The sequence below is a fragment of the Anastrepha ludens genome, chromosome 5, assembly GCF_028408465.1.
Source record: "Anastrepha ludens isolate Willacy chromosome 5, idAnaLude1.1, whole genome shotgun sequence".
In the NCBI taxonomy this organism is placed as follows: Eukaryota; Metazoa; Arthropoda; class Insecta; order Diptera; family Tephritidae; genus Anastrepha; species Anastrepha ludens.
Window position 1 is genome coordinate 121,144,771 of NC_071501.1, and position 21,825 is coordinate 121,166,595.

General features: G+C 34.5%; 1 protein-coding gene across 1 annotated transcript in view; it reads right to left on the reverse strand.

Annotated features, from left to right (window-relative positions):
* Positions 1–21,825, reverse strand: part of LOC128864871 (uncharacterized) — a 138,990-nt gene that overhangs the window by 39,713 nt on the left and 77,452 nt on the right. The gene's annotated exons all lie outside the window — the stretch shown is intronic.

A 21,825-nucleotide genomic window follows, 5' to 3' on the forward strand; every position in this document is an offset into this window, starting at 1 on the left:
TTTTAATGTGCGTTCAGGATATTTAAAAACTCGACTAGACAATCAGTGATTCATCTATTGAAGTATACACCACTTTCTCTCCATTTATTTTTTCAGAAATTTGTGAATTATTGTAGCTGAGCGCTCATTTTTCCGAGTTAATATGGGTAGATCGCAATCATGAGACCCTTTTTTCAGTAATGAAACCCTTTTCGTCTAATGAAACTTCAAAATGGAGATAGAGCTATTTTTTATTATAAGGCAAATTTCAATACCTTGTGAATAATAAAAAAATCTTAATCTTAATCTTAATCTCAATATCTTAATCAAAATAATCTCAATCATTACTTGCATGATACCCACATACTAATACTTAACACAATTGTACTTTTATGAAAAAAAATTATAATTAACTCAACAGCAGGGTTTTTATGCGTTATATATGCACATATGCTCATTTATGTATATACAAAGGTTTATGTTAAGAATAATGTTAGTTGTTGTATATGCCATAATTCTTCGCTTGTGGTAATATAAACGAACTCAACTTAATTCCTTACATTGTTTCTGCAAAGTCTCTTATTTAACAGAAGAAACAATACTCACATTAACATTAGCACTTATATCAAAACTCAACCTTTCAAAACTCAGTTATATTAAATATACTTAACAGTAGCATTTGCAGCTTCTCATTTCATTAACATTCTCTGCTTATATGAATGTATACATATACAACTCTTCTTTTGCGTTATATTCTATATACATTCTGTATGGGTAAACAGTAGAGCACTCTCGTTTGTGATTTGCAGGTGAACAGCGCTGTTATGTGAGCGTATATGTTAGATATTAAAAGATTTTCTAAGTCCGGGAGATCTCTTCTAAAGAAACATGAAACACATTTTTTTTGGCTAAGACAACGAGGGCCTCATTTAGAATAAATAACCAACATTTCAAAAATGAATTTTCAAATCAGAATGAGAAGGGCTTTCAAAATACACTATACTATATAATAAAGGGCTTTGGAGATGATTTTTCGAAGGGTTTTCTTGACAGATCACGCGTGGCTATTATCGAACTAAATACATAATTTTTTCCAGTCGTCGCTCTGTGAAAATCGCGCGCTCAGGCCGACTTATGGTGAATATGGGTTAAATAGCAACATGAAACAATTTAAGAACAGCCATTACAGCTGGAGCAATCATAGGCTCATATTGTTTTAAATACAAGGCTAGCGTGAATGTTGCAGTGAATGACAAACACTATCGCGCCATTATAAACGACTAGTAGGGCAGTAAAAACTCCGATCTCCACAACATTTCCAACATAGTTCCAACAAGATGGCGCTACTTGCCATAAAATCCGTATATCCGGCCACCAATATCATGTGATATCATACCTTTGAACTTTTATTTGTGCATTTATATAAAGTCTGAATGCTTTGTGGATAAACCAGCTTCGATTGAGGCATTGGAAGCCAACATTACTAAAGTTATTCACGAGATACCGACCGAAGTCCTTCAGGGAGTGATTCAAACTTGGTTTTTCGGATGACCGAATTACGGCGCAGTTGCGGCCAACATTTGAAAGGGATTATCAAAATTAACAAATAAGATTACAAATCAATTTGAATTTTCGTTGTTTTATTGCAATTTAAAATCAGATACCTCTGAATTGACACCTTTCATACAATATTAGAAATAGCAAACTGCTTATATCTAAATACAAATCTGCCAGGAATTACGACTCTATTATAAGGATTCTGGCTTTATACTATAGAACGCTTTTGAAACTGACACGGATAGTAGTGAGTAGCTCCGAATAAATCCTAGACGATACCTTTTTTATATCATCTTTGACATTTGCCAAGTAGGCAGGTATACAATTTTGCATGATAAGGTAACGCGTTAAAATTATTTATCCTTATAATGAAAATAATCGATCTTTAAGAATAACATATCGCAAATTCGTGACTTTTTTGGTGGAAATAATCGTCCAATTGAGTCGACAATGCAAAAGGTTGAGGAAAACATTTCAAGAAATTGATTCTCCGGAGGAAAGACTGGAAGACTGTGAAAAAGACTGGAGACCTGACTAGGGCCTTTAGAAAAGTAAAGTCTATGCGAGTAAGCCAACAAGCATTCTTTGCTGAAACACAAAACTCGGATCGAAATTACTGAATCCAATGAGATAATGTGTGTGTGAGCTATTGAGAATTTAAATTTTTTTAGCGTATTATTGTAAAAAGCCGTATTTTGCATAAAAATAGTGAAACCTGAAAGAATCTGAATTTGTATATGTTTTATTTAAAAAACATCTAAGTGCGTATTTTGATACGAAAATACAATAAAAACCTCTATTATACAATAATTCTGTTACAACTATGGCCATTTTTGGTGCTGTCAGGTAAAAGTTTATACCTCTCCCTCATATCTTATTATGCAAATATATTACAAAACCCTAAGCGCACTTATATTTCCTAACAACTTCTACACAAAAAAAAAAACAAAAAAAAAAAACAACAAATAGAAAAATACCTCACCAAATTTCCATACGAGCAAACTACCAACTATTTTTTGTTGCTATAAATATTGAATTATACTCACTCACTTATTCACATACATACTTTCTACTCAGACCCCATATTTGCCAGTCACACACGTCACTTTATCAGAATCAATCACTGTCACAAACTATTTACAATTAAATAACAGGCGAACAGTCAATAAAAATGTGGCTAATAACTGTTTAAGCAATCTGTACAGATATAAATACATACATGTTTACATATATACACATAGATGTATAGGTAGAGATACGATATTAAAGCTCAGCTAATGGGCACGGGTGTGCACCCACCCAGCGCGTTGCGGGCAATTATGACATATGACGCACAACCACAAAAGTTATAAAAGTTTAACAGTTACACCCAAATATGAGTGAGTATAGCAATCTGAGAATTATCTGAGTTTAATAACTATATTGCTCATATTGACATTTTATTGAGATTTCTCGCTGAAATGGTAAGCCATGTGGATAGCTAAAAAACGATAGAATTTTTTATTGTTAAATAGATTTTTTATTGGTTTCTTTGGTTATATTACAATAACATAATAACTATGAACGTTCCCAAATGGTTGCTGAGTTGCAGCGAAGAATTTCCTAAAAGAAATAGGAAATAAATTTGAACATTTCTTCCATGGCTAAAAAAAAGTATAAAAGTCGAGATTTGAAACCTTTGGAGGTCAAATGTACAATATTTTGAGACTTTTTAGAAATTTTCTAGTCTCTGGGTCTGAAAAAAAACTAAAATATTAATTTCCAAAGCTCTGCTATTGTATGATTTCTGTTCGTGCATGAATGTGTATAAAAAGAGAGCTATAGTACACTATGTTAGTTAGTGTTCATACTACTGAAATATTTTCCATGGCAAAGTTGTGTAGGAAATGATTCAAATACTTCAAGGGCAGTTGAGTCCTGTAAATTCAGGCTAAACTAGGTCGGTAGACATAATATCTGATGGAAACATGGGTCCCAGGACAGGTGTGTATCTCGTGTAACGAGACCTCTGACTCGTTAGATAGGATGAGTTCTGAGACCAACTTCTTTAGTCTGTTCTTATACTTCCTTGTGTAACCATCAAGACCACGTTTGGCGAACGGGTTACTTTAACCCACAAGCGAGCTTGGCAGGCTGAGAGAGGCTGCAGATGGACAAAATTGATGTTATCTGTCATATCCGACCGACGGTCGCAGATCCTCTCGTCACTAATCGTTCATCTTTTCCTATCTATCGCCGTTCATCTTTTCCTATCCTTTATCCTAAGAAAGTGTCATTAGATTAGGTTTAGATAATCAATATCGGCATAAGTGTTACCAAATCAATTTAGACAAAGTAAATTATTGATCATAATCCATAGGCGCGCTCTACCGCATGTGAGGAAAGCGATATTTTTGTGATTTAAAATGACTATCACAAGTGTGGAAGGTAAGGTTTCGATAGCAGCAGTGACGAAAGTAATGTTCTAGACGTTCCATTTTTTCCTCATCTCAGGTGGTTGCCAGCGCAAGTCTTTCAGGGAATGATTGGGAACTTTATCCCCTCACTTTGAGGTGGAAGTATTTGCTGTTGTGACTATGAGGAGGGTAACAAAAGAAATTATCTCAGCAATTTCCCTTAAGCTCCGCTGCCTACAAGTTTAGAACTTCACCACGCTTATTACAACTTTATTAACTCCCTGATATTCCCGAAGGTGAGAAGGACAATGAAAAATCGTCTCTTGAATATCTAAAGACTGAAAAAAAGTTATTTTGCATAAAATGTTGAGTCAGCCTTTCAGTGCACTTAATGCCGGTTTCGAAAATCGTTAGCACTCTTGATTTTAGCAAAACCCAGAGGGAAAAAAGTGCGAAAAGGACGCTACCCTCCTACACAATCACAAACACACACATACCCATACTCCTGTATACAAATTGGCACTTAAATGCTTGAGTGAGCAACTGCGAAATGCCATCGAAGATCGCCACCTTTCAGGAAGGTAAAAAGCAAATGGTTGGCATGAAAACAAAGAGGCAGTGACAATTTGTAAACGGTTATTGTCGCAACAAACTGATGCGTGCGTGTCTCTGCCGCATTTACATGTAATGCATAGAGGCAGACAGAATAAAAAGAGAAAAGGCGAACACTTTTCGCAGAAATTGGCCAACAGCATTGGAAAAGGACATGTGTGCGAGCACACGCATACACCGGCACAGAATATTACATACTTGCATATGCCCATAAAATTTTGTTGTTTCCGACAATGACATGAAAAAAAGCCATAGGAAATGTGAAATGTGAAAATGCACTCATCGTTAAAATGCTTGTATATGTACGGATGTGTGTACGAAAAATTAACTTGTCTACGTAGGTATAAACTGACACGGCGGCAACACTTTGAATGAAGTAAAAATAAACACAGAATGACAGCAACGCCAGCAGCTACAATAAAGTGGGAAGTCGTAGCGTTGAATGAATGTATCCGCCAGGAACAAAAAACAAACAAAAAAAAAAAGAAGCGCAGAACGAAACAAGAAAACTACACAGCGGCAGGAAGCTTCAAAAATAGTCTGGCTGTTAAAACATACGCACGCGGAGCATGCCGACTGGACCACAGCTGGTTGTTAAAAATCCATGCACACTCGCCTGGAACTAACATGAAACACTGCATTCTTTTCTCTTTCCATTAGCACCTCGATTCGGGGTTTTATTTCATAAAAGTGTTTTGCATGTCTTGCGGTCATTTGGTTATATTTGCGAGTGACAAAAGCAAATTGCTCCAACGGAAATTGCTGGAAATTGCACCAAATTCATATATCATATATGTTCTCAAATCCAGATTATAATTTGCGCTTGACATGCGGTTGAGTTCCTGCTACTACTTTCGTACTTCCAACCAGCTTTGTGCTAACTCGAGTTGAGAATTGCTTTATAATATTTTTTTGTTTTGCAATGCATAAATGCAGTCAATTATAAACAATCTGTCACTATTCAAACGAATCACTTTTTACTCTTTAACTCGTATTTGGTAGTGTGGAAACCCCTGCAAGGCAATTGAAAGCTATACGTGGCTTTATAAATTTTTTAATACTTTCACTGTGGCTTTATTTGCAGCTTGTAACTCGAGGCATGAAAAAAGTCACTTTGCATTATTCTGTAATTTTTCCTGCATGCAGATGAAAATCTAAATGTAGAAATGAATGTAGACGAGTGGATACATACGCGATGCAAACAAAATTCTACTGCCTTCGAAATTTGAGGCATAGCTTGAAAAACATTTTTCTGTTTTAAATAAATCAACTATGAAAACAAATAAATAAATAAATAAATAAATAGTAAAATAGAAATAAAATTTCCGAACACCTCAGTTTTGCAAACAATTTTCTTTCTCTATTTTCAAGTGAAAAACGGGCTGGTAGTTTGGCTCTCACTGTAATGAAGCTCAAATGATGGCTAACTGGTGTTAAAAGCAGCATTTTGCGGGATTTTAGTGGGTAGTCTAAACTCAAATAAAGTAATTTGACTGGGGGAAAATTTGAAGAAATACAAGGGGGCGCAAAATTAATCATCCCATTTTGTTTTTGATTAACTTTTTCACTAAACGGATGAGATCGACATTTTTCGCAGTGTCAAATATGTTTTCGGAAATATGATATTTATGTGTTTGCTTTTGAGCTATCAAAAACCGATTTTTGGTTAAAATATTCCGCATATTCTTAATAAATAGCCAAAACATTTCATTTTGCTAAACAATTAAGGAAAATTCACTCCTTCTATCTCGCGTAATCACCTATGATAGCGTGCAATTAATTCCTATAACAAATTTGTCTGAAAATACAGAAAATGCAAAACCAGAAAATTTGTTTGCATGTTTTATATTTAGCTGTGATTTATTACTTCACTCACGCACACTAGCATGCACACCCCTCCGCTAACATGCACAAATGTAGATACCTGTCGATACAGTATAGTAGCGCTCGAGCTCTTAGTTTGACGAACGCCCCACAATATGCTCCAATTTATATTTCATGATTTTCCTTTTTGTTTGATTATTAATTCTCATATTATTCGTTTTTTGTCGCTTCTTTTTTGCAGCACAGATTTTGCATTTGTCACTACAATGCAGAACATTTTGATCGTTGCGTCGTTGACAAGCTGCGGCACTTGTGGTGCTTGATTTTTTCCGCATACACACACCCACTTACACGTTTCGAGCACTTTTTGTTAGCTACCAAAGTGCAGTTTAAAACAAGTAATTCCCTGCAGGGCAAATCTCAACTAGTGGCGAAATTTTCTAGCTCACAACTGGCGCATGTTGGCTAATGGGACAAAGAGTGGCAAGTGATAAAGTGTTGCACGTGAGAATTAGATGCAATACGTATATATTTAAAATCAATTACTATTGGTTCAACTTTTAAACTCAATGCTACCCTAAGGCCAAACTTACTACCAGTTTGCTTTGAAGTAGTTGGAGGATTTAATCCTCCATATTTTTTTGAGGCTAGAAAATTGTATTTTTAAAATGGAAAATGTGAATGGATTGCGAAATATTGGTTGCCCGCCTACGTCTGAGCATCGTATCTTATATGAGTTAATAAATAAATAAAACATCATTCAATAAACTAGTTCATAAGTGAGCAAAAAAAAACTAGTCCAACTTGTGGCTTAAATCACCAGTTTGGTACCAGTTGAAAAAGTAAGTAAAAAGTTGGGTAATGTACTTTTAAAAAATATTTTGTTATTATTAAAATTTTTTGGTATCTTTAAATTTACTGCGTGGGCTTGGTAACATTTTATTTTTAAAACATTCATATCTTTAAATTTAATTTCTTTTGAAACTAAATGATAGTAACTTCATACCCAAAATTATTAAATATTTCTAGTTAAAGACAAAAGAACCAAAAAAATATATGTGCATACTAAGATTCCAAGTTGGAACAAAGAGCCACAAAGGGCACGCCATAGCTTTCTTTTCCCTCCAGCTCAGGTTCATAAAGCGGATTTCTTTTTCTTGAAGTCGTCTCCAGGTATTTGCTGGTCTGCCTCGTCTACTCGAAAAAACATAAAAGAAGAGTATTTATTCTGCATTCATATCTAACTGGTCATTTGCAACTGGTACCACTCTGGTCGCTCTCGAACTTGTACGCCTTCTACCGTCAAATATTAGCTCATGACAAAGAATATCTGGCGAGTAGTTATGGCTTTTTATTTCAGGATAGTTACTGGCAGAGGAGACTAACAAAGCTGTAGCTCTCCAATTCGCTGGATATCCTTACTGGGCATTGTCTGTTAGGTATCCATGCGGTGAGGCTTGAGATGGATTTTCTGCAGAACTCTCAGGAGGGTGAGGTGGAATAATTTCAGCGCTTTCTTATCACACATCTGGGCTCTTACTTTTTTGCTAGACCCGCGGATATTGCAGCTTCACCCGACGCGTTTCATCAGCAGCTTGAAGCGAATAACGCATAGTAATTAATCACCGATTGGTTGTCATCCTTCTTCTTTCCCCCTATTCGGTTTTTTGCACCCTGTGTATGACAACACAATGGACAGTTTTGGTTCTCTGTTTAAGTGTTCCTTCGCTGGGGCAGCCATTTATCCTACTGGATGAGTAGCGCGAAAAAGCACAAATTAGGCATTCAACCGAAATCGTGGCAATGGAACCAGTTCGATACATTTATTTTCCTGCAGGATATGCCCGTAACATGTACATGTGTATATGCATAGTAAATTTGTGTATAGTATATTTGTAGAAGTGCAGCTATGTTTTTCCTGAATGTGTGTGCCAAAGAATATTGAGTTGTTGACACGTCCATAAGCTTACTTCAATTCGCAATGTTGTGTATGGCTTGCAAGTACAAGCATTTCATGTATTTATGAATTTACACTAACATTTATTAACAGTCAACAAATATTTATGTATGTTAATGTGCCGAATGCGTGTTGACACAGCAGCTTTCCAAACATAACTTCAGTTAATCCTTTGCAATAATAATAACAGAATTTGTTGACATCGGCCAAGTGCTCGTGGCAAGAATTTATGTTGTTGTTATAGCCTTGTATTTGCCATAATCTGTGGCAGCTGTCTTTCAACGCATCAGTAGCAGCAGCAGCAGCAAGATGAGAATATTGCGTAGAAGCGGAAAGCAAAGAGAGTTAGAAGGAAAATGCAAGCGAAGGCAAATAAATTTCTTAGCATGAATAGAATTTCAGAAAAAAAAGTGAGCAGAAGACGATGCGTCTCCTTCTGAGGCAAGGACAGTAGCGAATACTGTATGCGAGGTGCATATTGTCGGTGGTTTCGAGAGTGAACTCGAACATGGCATTGCAAATAAAAATAGAATTAGAAGAAGTTATTCGATTTCACGGGCTGCTGATGTGCTGATGTGATGCGCTCAAAGGCAAGCACTATTTGCTCTCAATTAACGAAACTTTGCTTTGAGTGATGAAATTCAATTACTTGACAAAAAGCAAAAAAAAAAAATAAATTTTTTAAAGGAACGCAATACAGATGTAGATACAACCATGGGGTAATAGACTTAAGTTAACGTTCCTGTGAAAGAAATATTGAAGAGTGAAATTAAAAAGCTCTGTATAGGCCTTTCTTCGTGGAGTGTGTAAATTAAATATAGTACAAGTATTTTCAAGGAATAAGTTTTAAAAAATTTATTACGTTTGTTACTGGGTATAATCATGTATACATATATAAAAACAGGAGCAGATTCGCTTGGTTTGTAATTTTTGTTTTTTTTTTCATAAAAAAAAAAAGGTCCTATATATCCTTTTTTAAGGGGCAACCCAATTCCAGTATAAATGCCTAAAAACAGCATTGCTATAATTTTACTGAAAGCTGGTGAAAGTACTCTTCTATGCAATTTGCTTATATTTTGTAAATGGCTGCGAAGAAGATACTAAGTGGTTGCCGAATTAAGGGGTAAAAATAATGTGATTTTGTAGCGAAAGTAATGGTTTTTTCTTTTGAATTATAAGTCGAAGTCCCCAACCATTGCACTGTGTTTCAAGCTGAGTTCTTTGCTGTAAAGAAAGCGACAGAGCTTGCTTGTATTAACTGCACAATAAACTTCTACGCGGATAGCCAAACGGCTATAAATGCTATCAAATCATACAGTCTCTCATTCAAAAATTTCAAAGAATGCAAGGAAGCCATTAACAAACTTGCTTGTAATCGCAGGTTTTATGTCTATTGGGTTCCAGGGCTTAAAGGCATAGAGGAAAATGAGATAGTGGATTAAATAGCAAAAGAAGGCGTGAGACGGGAGATCAAATAAGTCAGGTACTTAAGCCTCTGCGCACAATTTAAAAATAACAAGAGGAGCACATTCTGAGAAAGGCGAAAGGCAGATGGCTTAGTTTAATCAATTACAAAGTAGCCAGGATCATATATTAACGCGCATATGGAGACAGCTATACTAAATCGGTTATATCGTTCGATGTAAGGAACTGTAGAACTTTAGTTGATGTACTAACAGCGCACTGCCAAGTTGCAGCGCATGCTTACGAAGTAAATTTTACTCTTAACGATGCTTGAAGGAAATGTAACAAAAGAAACTCAGGATCATCTCCGATGCTGCTGTCCGGCTCTCTCGAAAACTAGACTATGCTTCCAGGGTGCTCTCAGTTTGGAATGATTAGAATGTTTCCCTGAACTGGAGCTAGAGGGACTCCTAAATTTCGCGAGTACTACGCGCATCTTGAGTGATGCATATTTTCGCGAAAAAGAGGACGCTTATCTGGTATCGCAAGATAGTTTGAAACAATTTTTAATACTACTTTTTTTAATTGTCTTTTAATTTCGAAAAAAATTTTATGTATTAAAGTTAAAAAAAATTTTTGTTAACTTATGTTCAAATGCCTGTGAGCACTATTTAAAGATTAAAAAAAAGTTTTACAAATTTTTTTACTATAATTTCTATAATCTAATATAGTAAAATTAAAAAAATGTTTTTTTTAATTATGTTTAAATGCCTGTGAGCACGATGTAAAGTTTAAAAAAAAAGTTCGAAACATTTTTTGTTTTCGAAAAAAATTTCTAGTAAAATAAAAATTTTTTTTTTTAATTATGTTCAGCCTGATTAAAGGTTACAGTTCGAAACATTTTTTTGGTAAATTTTTTTTTAATTTCGAAAAAAATATAGTAAAATTAAAAAAAAGCATGTTTCAATTATGCCCGAAAAATTCCTTTAAAATGATACCCAACTTTGGTGAGTCCCTATGTTCCATACAGGAATAAAAGAATCCAATATCCAACTATTTGTGCTTAGAAAAAAATTCTTGTATGAATATTAATTTTGCACGCAATCTTCCTTAATGGCGTGGGTTAGTCCCTCAACCTACAGATCAATGTAAATTTACAATAAATTCTGTGTTTTTGTCAGACTTCTATAAAAGTAATCGGAAAAATTTTTCAGCTCTTTTAGTTATTTTTAAATACAATCAGAAATTTATGTGAAATTTCTTACTTAATAAAGAAACTCCGGTTTTATTTTTCGTGCACTTGAAAATATTTAGTTTACTTCGGTTTCGACCGCTCATTGGCACAATTGGCTGAAGTTCGGTTCGATTCGGCTTTGACTGCAAAAAATTGCTTTTCGTTTTGCCCTCTAAGTGTTAAGTGAAAACATTGATAGAGATAAAAGTGCTTTTTGTTTTTGTAAATTCACCTAAAGATTTGAAGAATCAGCTCTATGAAAACGTTGAAAGAGCCAAATTTCGACAGAAAGACTTGTAAAATCGGCTCTAGTTACAGAGATTTTGCAACATCAAAAGATTTTTCAAACCAAATTTTAATTGAAGCTACAACGCCACAAAACTGCAATGGAAAAATGGGGGAAAACCAGCATCCTCCAAAACCCTTTTCAGTTTCTCTCTTCGCCAACGAGCCTTAAATATTTTTTACTTTTTCAGCTACACATTTAACATTTTTTGAGTTGAATTTTTCAAATCTCGTTACAAATTGTAAATAATTGCACTGAGCAGCAACAGTGCTTTTTTATACACACACACAGTTGAGCAACAACAATACCTTTTGTGTTTTTTAACAAAGCGGAGAAAGGCATTAAAATAAATGACGGTGCCTGCTGCCGTTGAATGCGAGTTGAGTTCATTGCATGCAGTTGGTAGGCGTGATAAATGTGCAACATACTGGCAGGAATGTGCAACACATGCAACTGCCACATGGCGGGATGCCATAGAATTTGCGCAGTAAATCATAACTTATGCGAAGTAAGAGCAAAAAAATAAAAAAATAAGAAAAGAAAAACAGGAAAATATTGTATTTACCATTAAACATTAACAGTAAATCGTTTAAAATATGAACCCTAAAACACTTATCATTTATTTAAAAATTACTTCCGGCACAAAGTGTGCCATATACCATAAACTCGTGGAATAGTTTCCCTTATGCAGCCATAATTATTCTAAAAAGCAAAGTTGCTGCATTCACAACTTTCGTAATTTTCACGCTATGCTACTTAAGTTGTTACCATTAAAAATTAATTAAAAAACATTTACTTTTCAAAGCTGACATAAGTCGTGTTTTTGGAAAAACCAGCTGAGTTGCATGCAACCGACGCTTGGAGAATGCGCTGCTGGCGCATAAATGCAAACTTTATATACCGAGAATTAATTAGCACCAGCAGCCAGAGTAAATTAATTTGGCTCTTGTTATTGTTGTAACAAAACGCCACAAAAGCGTTGAAAGCCAGAAGGTATTAAAATATCAGCAGAGTGCTTAAAGTGCACGATGTGTGCAAAACTTCGTCTCACACATATGGCCAATTAGTAAAACAAGCTAATATATTTGGATATCGTGCGGGTGTGAGAACACATTTGATGGACAGCAGGAAAACTTTGCAAATGGGTTACGCTTTTCTGTTTATTTTGATTATGAGTTATGATGCTGCTGCTACTGAATATCTGGGCCATATTTGCATTTCGAAAAGTGCATGCAAAGTGAAAATTTGTGTATAAAATAGGTGGCGGAAATATTGAAAAATTCGAGTGTCAGTAATGAAAAAATTTGGCAAGGCCTGCAAGCTTGGGAACGATTGGGGATTTGCTTAGATTGCGGTTAAAGATTTTTGAAGGGTTACGAAGGAGGTCCTGGGGACGATGATGAGCAGATCAAAAGTAGCTCCTATTTAAGCTATAAATAGCAAACAATTAATCTTATTAATCAGCTGAAATAGGGCCTGGAGCCGGATGGTACTTAAACGAAGGTTGGAGTTTTCAGTGACACTCAGGTTGCACTCAAGGCCCTGGAGAACGCGAAGCAAACCTCAAAGATTGTTTAAGAACATAAGAAGAAGCTCAATTCTGTCGCAAGACAAAACAGGCTTGTACTTATATGAATTCCGGAACACTCCGGTGTTCAAGGAAACAAAATCGCCGACGAATTAGCCAACCGTGTATCAGCGGTGCCCCCACAGGGGCCAGAGCCAATAATCGGAATCAGTTCCGGAGGAATCATGAATTGGATCAGCGATTATGCCACATAAGGGCTTTGGTATGGTCTCTTCATCGTGTGGAACTACAGCATCCTTCCGAAACGACTTTTGAATGTTGGGGAAAGGGCTTCGATTGGAAATTAATTAAAGCATGTGCAAACCTATATTTTCGAATAATAGAGAAGATTTGGGCCCAAAAACAAAAACTGTAAAGCTTGCGAGGTCAAAGGAGCACCTTGTTCTCTTAGATGACTAATAAACTAAGACTACAAGTAGCGAAAGGGAAATTGAATTGGAAAAGTATTATCTGGATTGCCGAGTTTTGTCAAAGTCTTAATATGAGCGAAAATCCACATAAAAACTCGTCTTCCGTGCGTATAGCAGGAGTATTCAGCACCAGCTAAAATCTTGCCCTTCAAAGCGCATGGTTTTGAAAAGAAGAGCCTATTCCAATCATTGCGCTATGACAGCAGAACTCCTCTCAGTCACCTGGGAAGCATGCTCCGGTACATGAGAAGGTCATAGGAATCCTAAGGTTGCCAGGAAAGGGTAGTCAGAAGAAAGTGCCAGCATCCGAGTCCAGTAGCTTTATGGTAGAAGCACACTGACCTTACTGATGGGGGCCTAGAAATTAATCTAATTCAATTTGCCTTTGGAATTCATATACGAAATATTCACTTTTAAGCTTGCCAGCAGCGCGCACAGGAAGACTGAAATAATCAGTGGGACTGAGAAGCTGACTCAGCAGGGTCTCCTTGTGGTGATATACCTATTTATTTTTTCTCAACTGAAAAAAGTGGACAAAATTTGATATATTAGTTTTTTAAATGAATTAACTTCACTACATTTTAATATTTTTATAAAACGTTTTTTATATTTTTAAAATCAAATGTACTCTTTTAAAAGAATATATTTTGTTCATTTTATAAAAAAAGTTTTGTAATGAAAAATGCATTATATCAGCTGCTAATATAAGATATAAGACAAAATAAGAGGTGTTTTTCTAAATTAAAAAAAAAAAGCAAAAAAAAAAAAATAATTATTTAGCCAAAAGATCTGAAAAAAGTAAAAATATTTTTTTTTGTTTTGTTTTTGTATTGCATATTTTATTCTAAAAAAATTGTAAACAATTTTTTTTAAATTATAGTTATATAGGCATAGATTTTCGTATATGTCCTTAAGGTCCATCTTCTTCTTCGATTTGTAGTATGAGATTTATCAAATATCCCATAAATGGAAGTGGATAATATTGCCCTGTAAAAAACGAATGATGTTTTAGAGACGCTTTTTCTTACAGTGGTCTATCATTGTCTATCGAGCGGCGACCACTATTTGACTCAACGTTTTCTTATGAGCTGGTGTTTGACGTCAATGTTTGTCTGACAGTGGGCATTGAACCCATAGCTAGACTAGTGTTAGTCATGTACAACACCACACCGGATGATCACCGTTAATATGCCCTTGATACACGGATTTTGTGTGAAATGTATCGCAAAACGTTGCCACGGCTAGTTAATTAATCAGATTTATGCACATAAATTCCTATGAATACAAATACGACAAATTTCTATGAAATGACAACAAATGTATAAGTGTTGGAAATATATATATGTATATGGATCGATTTCCTTGTATACAAATGTATGGACTGAAAACTCAGTGAACCGATGGCATTTCACTTGTTATAGGAATGCAACCCTAAATGAAAGGAACTTTGTCTGACTGACCGAGACTGCAATACAGTCAAATGAAAACCAATACATACTTATAAAAATACATGTAAACATTTATCTTCGCTTGATTAGATCAGATTAATATTTATATCATGGCTGAGTTGAGCAGTTGAAGTATATTAGATATGTGAAAGCGATTCATATACATACTAGGTAGTCAAGCAAACTTACATAAATTCCACAATAAACATGCAACTCTCATAGTGCCCTTAAATCGGTTGTGGAAAATTCTTCGAAAAATTTATCAGCGTCATTGATTAGGTGATGGGTCATATTATGGTCAGTTTTTTTGTGTTGATTTCTTATGCGGAAATATGTGTGCTATTATTTAGCTATTTACTACCTTCTAAGCAACAAGTCTGGCTCATGTTTGAGTTCGATTGCAAGCAACACACAACACATTTTCGATATATTCTGACAAAGAGCTTTTCCTTTGATGCACGCTAGCATTCACAGACATTCCGATGTGTTGCATTCTACAGATGTTGTAGCTGGAGAGTCTTTCCTCAACTTCATACATTTGCTAATGTACAGAATAGTGGATGTTGCATTACAAAGTGATAAGATTTATGCGAATAAGTACAGTAGCAGATGTAAAAAATCGGCCTATTAAAATTTGGCTTCTTAATAGCTATGGAGTACAGTAGATCTACATGGTCACTCGATCCCAATATGGTTAGGCTGAAAGAGCCGAAAATATACACTTTTTTCCTTGTTCACTCTTCTCGGGAGCATATGACAAGACTCAGTCTTGCGTTGGTTTCGTTAATCTATTTAAATTCTGACAGGGAAGGTGATTAGCCTGCCGGTGCCAGTCCTAAGTAGTGGGAATGCCCACCTGTCGTTCCTTAGGAACAACGCCTTGTTACTGCTTGAAGCACCATCTGTGTGTCACATTTTCCTTGCAGAAGGATCACACAGATGGTTAAGGACTTCGCTAAATTTCGTGTGTCTGCGCTATTCTATGATTGCCCGCTTCTTCTTGCTGGGTTGCTGGGTTTTGTTTAGCAGCCACAATGCAAATAATGCGCTGACTTTTTGTGCGGGAGTAAGGATTGGAAGGATAAGGTTGTTGGGGTTGAGGAATGAAATTATTATTATTGATTTTGTATGAGAAACTAGGAAAGTAGGTAAGTTTGGAAAAAGTGAGCACCGCGCTTTACGTGAGATTCGAACCCACAACGTCTGGGATGGCAGGTTAGTGCACTTACGCTAGATTACTGAGGTCTAACAAATGTGTACGCATAAATGTTCGAACAAGAAAAAAGCCTTCAGCTTGTACTAGATTTTACTCAAGCTTTGAGAATGAATGAGGGGAAATACGTTTGAATTTTAGCCCTTTGAAATCTGAGAAACATGCTCAGTTTCACCTCATAAAGCCAATTACTACCGAAAGCCCCGGATTGGTTAGGCTTAAAAACTTCATCAACTGCCTGGGATCAATCTATAGCCAAAAGGTCTTAAACACCTTAGTAAGAGGGTAGAGTGTACCCGAAGTTGTCAAGGAACCACCGCTTTTCGCATACACTTATATACTTTTTGCTCAAAATTTGTGAGACGTTTTTTGGTGGTTTTTGAAAAATACTCCCCTTCCAAAAAAAAAAACATCAAAAAAAAAAGAGAAATAAATAATTTTTAATAAAAAAAAGAACAAATGATATATAAAAAATGGCTTGCGTAAAAAATATATGTCAGCTAAGAAATTTATGTATAAAAATTAAAAAAAAAAATTATTATAAAATTTGTCCACAAACAAGCCTCAAAAATTATACAGTTTTGCAAAATTACTGCAGTTTACTTCAAAAAACTGGTAACAAAGAAAAAAGAGTATAAAAAAAATGTAACCCAACCTCTTTTTTCCCAAAAACATTTTTTTACCCAAAATTTTAACCAAGATATTTTTTTTACCCCAAAAAATTGTTTTCTCCCAAATTTTTTTCACCAAGAAATTTTTTGTACCGAAAATTTTTTTTGAAAAATATATTGTATTTTACTTTAAAACTCAGAAAAATGTATAAAAATGTTAAGAAAAAGCATTAGAAAGTTCTTGGAAAAACTTTTTAACGATTAAATCTGAAAATTTATAAATTTTTTACTAAATTATTTCAGTTTACCTCAAAAAAAAAAATACATAATTGGCACATACAGCCGTTTTGGGTGTTTGGCCGAGCTCCTCCTCCTATTTGTGGTGTGCGTCATGATGTTGTTCCACAAATGGAGGAACCGACAGTTTCAAGCCGACTCCGAACAGAAATACACTCAAATGTGTGCCATTGGTGGCGAAGGGCGATCGCCATTACAAAAAACTTTTTCTTCAATTTTGGTGTTTCAACGAAATTCCAACCTACCTTCTCTCCAAACTCCGAATGATAGTCACGGCTACTACGGAAAACAACAAAATCAAATTAAGATAAAAATGTTTTTCTTCCGAAACTGTTTTAGAAAGTTTTTTGTCTAAACGATTTTAAAAGTGTTTAAAAGTGTTAAGAAGACCCGAAGATATTACACTTTCAAAAATTCTCTACAAATATTTAGAGCATTGAATAAATCTCAAAATGTTTGCGTTTTTAAAAAAATTAAGTATTTCAGCTTACTTTAATTGTACGCAAGGCTTCAAATAAGGTAATGTTTAGAGGAATTGACCACAATTTGCAAAATATTTGGATTAATTGGCATGGAATCGCTCACTGGTCAAACACCATTTTTTTACGCGTGAATTTTTTCAAGGAAAGCTCAAAGTTGAGCCTTACTTAGAGTGCAACGGCATACGAAATTTGGAGGTACAGACAGCTGCGGTATAAAATATATTTAAAAATAGTGCGATTATAATACTGTTGCTAGAATTGAGCGAATTCAGATAGTATTCTTAACTTTGCGCGTTGCGTAATTTACTATTTAAGGATTCTATTCCCACCTATGAAGCGTGATGCTTCTTTGATGAACTTAAAAACATTGCAGAACAGGAGAGTAAACCTATCTTTGTCTTTCATTCGCTGATTTGCTCCATGCTGCTGTTGATTGCTGGTGCTTCTATAGAGGATTTTCTTAACATTCTGGTCAGAGCTCTGCGTAGTTCGGAGTTCTTCTAAGTTGGTCTCTCAAAATCTCTTTATGTACGAAATGCTCCCATTGCTAGAGCCTTAAAAGATTTTAACAAAATTTCTAAATCTGTTGAGATAGAATCGAAATTATACATAAAAAAGTTGTATAATAGCTTGTAATGTAGTAAAAAATCTATATCAGATGAGTTCGGCTGACATCTCTGCAGAATTTATTTGGCCCTTTGGCCGATTACCATTAGCTGAACCTTTGTATAATATTTTGGAAAAAGTTGGATTTTATTGTGCAGTGTAATTAATAATTAAGCACATGCAAGTATGAAATAGTGTAAACAGTTACGGTTTGTAAAGTTCCACTCAACTTTATGCTCGTATTTCAGCGCATTATTTTCATAGCCTCTAAAATATTTACAAGCGTTGTTAAAAATTTATTTTGAAAACCGCAATTTTCATTTTAATTGGATGAGCGAAACAAAAGTTTTTGAATCGCACAAAAATGTGCACATCACATATTCATATACCCAACGTAAGTATATGTATAAATGTAAATAAAGTTTATTTTTCTGCGCAGCACCACCAACAACGGCGCTTCTCGTACGGGATACAGTGCGTATGAGGAATATTAAATTCACAATAAGCTGTCATGCTACAATAAATTTAATAAAGCACTGAATTCGGCACTAAAATTCATTAGCTTCAACAACATTGCCGTTCACAGGATATTGCCATTGCTGAGTAAGATAAAAATCTGCAGTAAAATTCGTAATTGAGCTGCCGTACAAAGAAAAGGTCACAGAGTCCGATTTGGCAGCGCAAATTTATATGCATACGTACACGTGTTCAGTGTGTGTGTGTGCGTGTGTGTATACGTACATTGAGCACATTTGGTCTCGTTATCTTTTTTCAGTTATCTACATAAGCTGTTGACTTTTGACCCGCCTGTTGCTTAGTTCAAGCAGGAATAATGAAGCGAATGCTGTGAGTTAGCTGCAGTTAAAAACAGAGTTCAAAGCTCATACTAAACACCAAAAAGTGTTTGACCTCTCATATCTACATCTCTCATTTCCTAAATCTTTAATGTAAACACGGAGACGTTTGGATGGTGAGTTCAAAAGCCTTCAGCTTCTGCTAATGGAACTGTAACGGATATCAAGTTTTTGCAATAAAGATTAAATTGTGTCAACAAACTCAATTGAAAAGTATACTACGAAAAAAACTTTTGCTAAATCAGAAATTGTAGTGAAAACTATTTTTACTTCCACACAGTATTTTCCATGTATAGTAATTGCCGGCATTTGACCGCCTCCGCTTATTATTTATTCGAAAACTTCAGTCGTTAACATTGGCATCAATTGCTAACATTCAAACGCAAGTGCTATGAAAGTTTATGTCACTTAAGCTTATTCAGTCGCTCGCATTGGCCAAGGGATATTGATATATGCGTATTAAAGTAAATTCGAGGAAAGAACTTTCGTTCGTTATCTTTTTTTTTAATTTTTGATTCAGAAACTTTAACTTAATTTATGCATGAGTTTTGCGCTGAACGCTCAAAGCTTAATGCCAATTGAAATATCAGTTACGTACATACATTAATGCTAATAAAATTGTGTGGATCTGTCAGACGCGTCGTATGAGTGATTTTTATTGCATTTCTGCCGCTGCACGTGGAAGCGAAATTTTGCTTTTATTTAAATGAGTTATTTTTCATGTCAAAAGTTTTGACATTACAAGATATGGAAAGCGATAACAAATTGTGAAATCATTCGTACATGTAGGGTTGATGTCCACTCATGAATGGAATGAGTGATCTGGAGGATTTCATTGAAAGCATAACAGATGTTTGTACACGCAATAAAAACATTTTCTGGTAGTATCGGAATTATATTTATATTTTTCATTTGTTGTAATTGAATAGAATTTTTTATTGTATAGAAGTGAGCATATGCAGCTATCACTTTGCAATAAATTGAATGAATGAATAGTGCGGTACAATGCGAAGTTCTCGTTTCAATCTGCTCAACTGACTATGAAGAAAATCGATTCTGCGCAAATTGACAGCACAAAAAATACTGGGTGAATCTAATGTTGCTATGCGTGGGATTGGAAATGAAAGAGAACCATTTATTCTGATTCATTAGAGAAAATAATTAAAGTTGAACTCAAGAAAATTTACATAAACGAGATCTATTCACAAAAAAAGGTTAAAAAAGAAAATGCCAACGAAAATTGCAGATGTAAACAGAAAATGCAACGTTCGTATTTAAAATACTGAAAAAGTTTATAACACATTCGCCATTTATTCACAAATATTAGTGCCATCAGACGAGAGTTACTTGAAAAAACTTGAAAACTATAAATTTCAATTCCAATAACAAGAACTTTGAAGTATTGCAAATTAATCAGCTTTTCACAATTAAGTGCAAATGACCTTGCAACATGACATTTACAAATTATGATGGCATAAATACATATACCTGTAGCGGCTGCCGTAGCTGAATGGGATGGTGCGTAACTACTATTCTCGTCAAGAAACACCAGATGCTATAAAAAGTTTGTTCCGACCAATGGTAAACATCTGAGAGAATTTCTGTAAATTTAACTATGTAGCATTCATTTTATTTTCGTTTTTAAAGTAAGTACCGTAAATTTTATTTCTTTAAAATTTTTTTAAGCTTCGGCGAATAGTTTCAGATGCTAGTATAATTACTATATTTAAATTTTTTAAAATTATTTATTATTATATTTCATATAAATAAATAAATAAAATAAATTTTTTTCGTCTTCGTAAAAACTTATTGGCCTTTCGGCAGATAAAACTGGAGGTACCTCTATATACCAAAACTCACACCAAAATGGGGGAAGTAGCTTTTTGTACACTTTATAATTGTGTTTCCATAATTTTGGCCATCACTTAATTGTGAATTACTCCATTAATTTTTCACTATCGAAAAAAAAATAAAAAAAAATTTTTGTGAATTTTCAAATTTTAATTTTTTCACATTTCAAAAATTTTTAAGCAAAATTTTATTTTTTTCGCTTTTCTGATTTTGTTTTGGCACCTATTTGGATGAAGCTATTTTCCAATTTTAGAACTGCTGTCCTATTTATCCCAAAAAGTAATTTAGATGCAATATTTTGGCCAACCAAAGCTCTTTCTTCATGAATTTGATGGCAAGAGTTCCATTCGGTAGACGAAAACGAAATTGATTGATTTCTCAATATTTTTGAAATTTGCTTATTGCATTTGAAATGTATGAATTTTATAAAATTTTTAATTATTTTATTATTATTTAATATATAATGTTAATATTAAATAAATATAAAAATTGGCTAATGCTTTTTTTTTGGTAATAATAACTTCTTTGCATCAAGTTTGGCACAATTCTTATGTTAAATTGTGAAGGAATAAATACCAAAGTCTAAAAAGTATATAGGGAATGTATCATTTTAAAGTTTTCCATTACCATTTACATGCCAACTTGAGTACCCTAATGTTTGAAAAAAAGAAGGGACAGGAGGGAAGTGGTCTGTGAAAACAATAATTATGTTTTAGACTTATAATAAACGAAACGAAATAAATTATTTAATTTTTAGGTTATTCCCTACAATTCGTGGTAAAAAATTTTTGCCTTGGGATCAACAGTTATTCAAAAACAAAATTGGGGGGATTGATTTGTATAACTTAAATGTGAGATTAAGAGAACGCGTTCTCGTCTTGCCCGTCCTATGTTCCGGCTAGAAACGACACTAAATTCTAACATAACATTAAGTTTTGTTTGTTTACATTAAATTTATTGTCAAGGAAAAAAAAACATAAATTACTGTCCAGAGTTGAACTCTCATCAGTTGCGCGTGACAGTGGCAACTGAGGCGTTAAGGGTTCTTTGTACTATTGAGCACCAATGGTACATAAATTAAATTAGCAATGGGGAAAATCAATCTATATGAACTTTGCCACTTTTGTAAGCGATTTCAGTACTTTTTTTCAATTTACTTCTTGTAAAACCTTTAAAAGGCATATCTCAGGAGAAACTCAATGAGTCTCGTATTCTA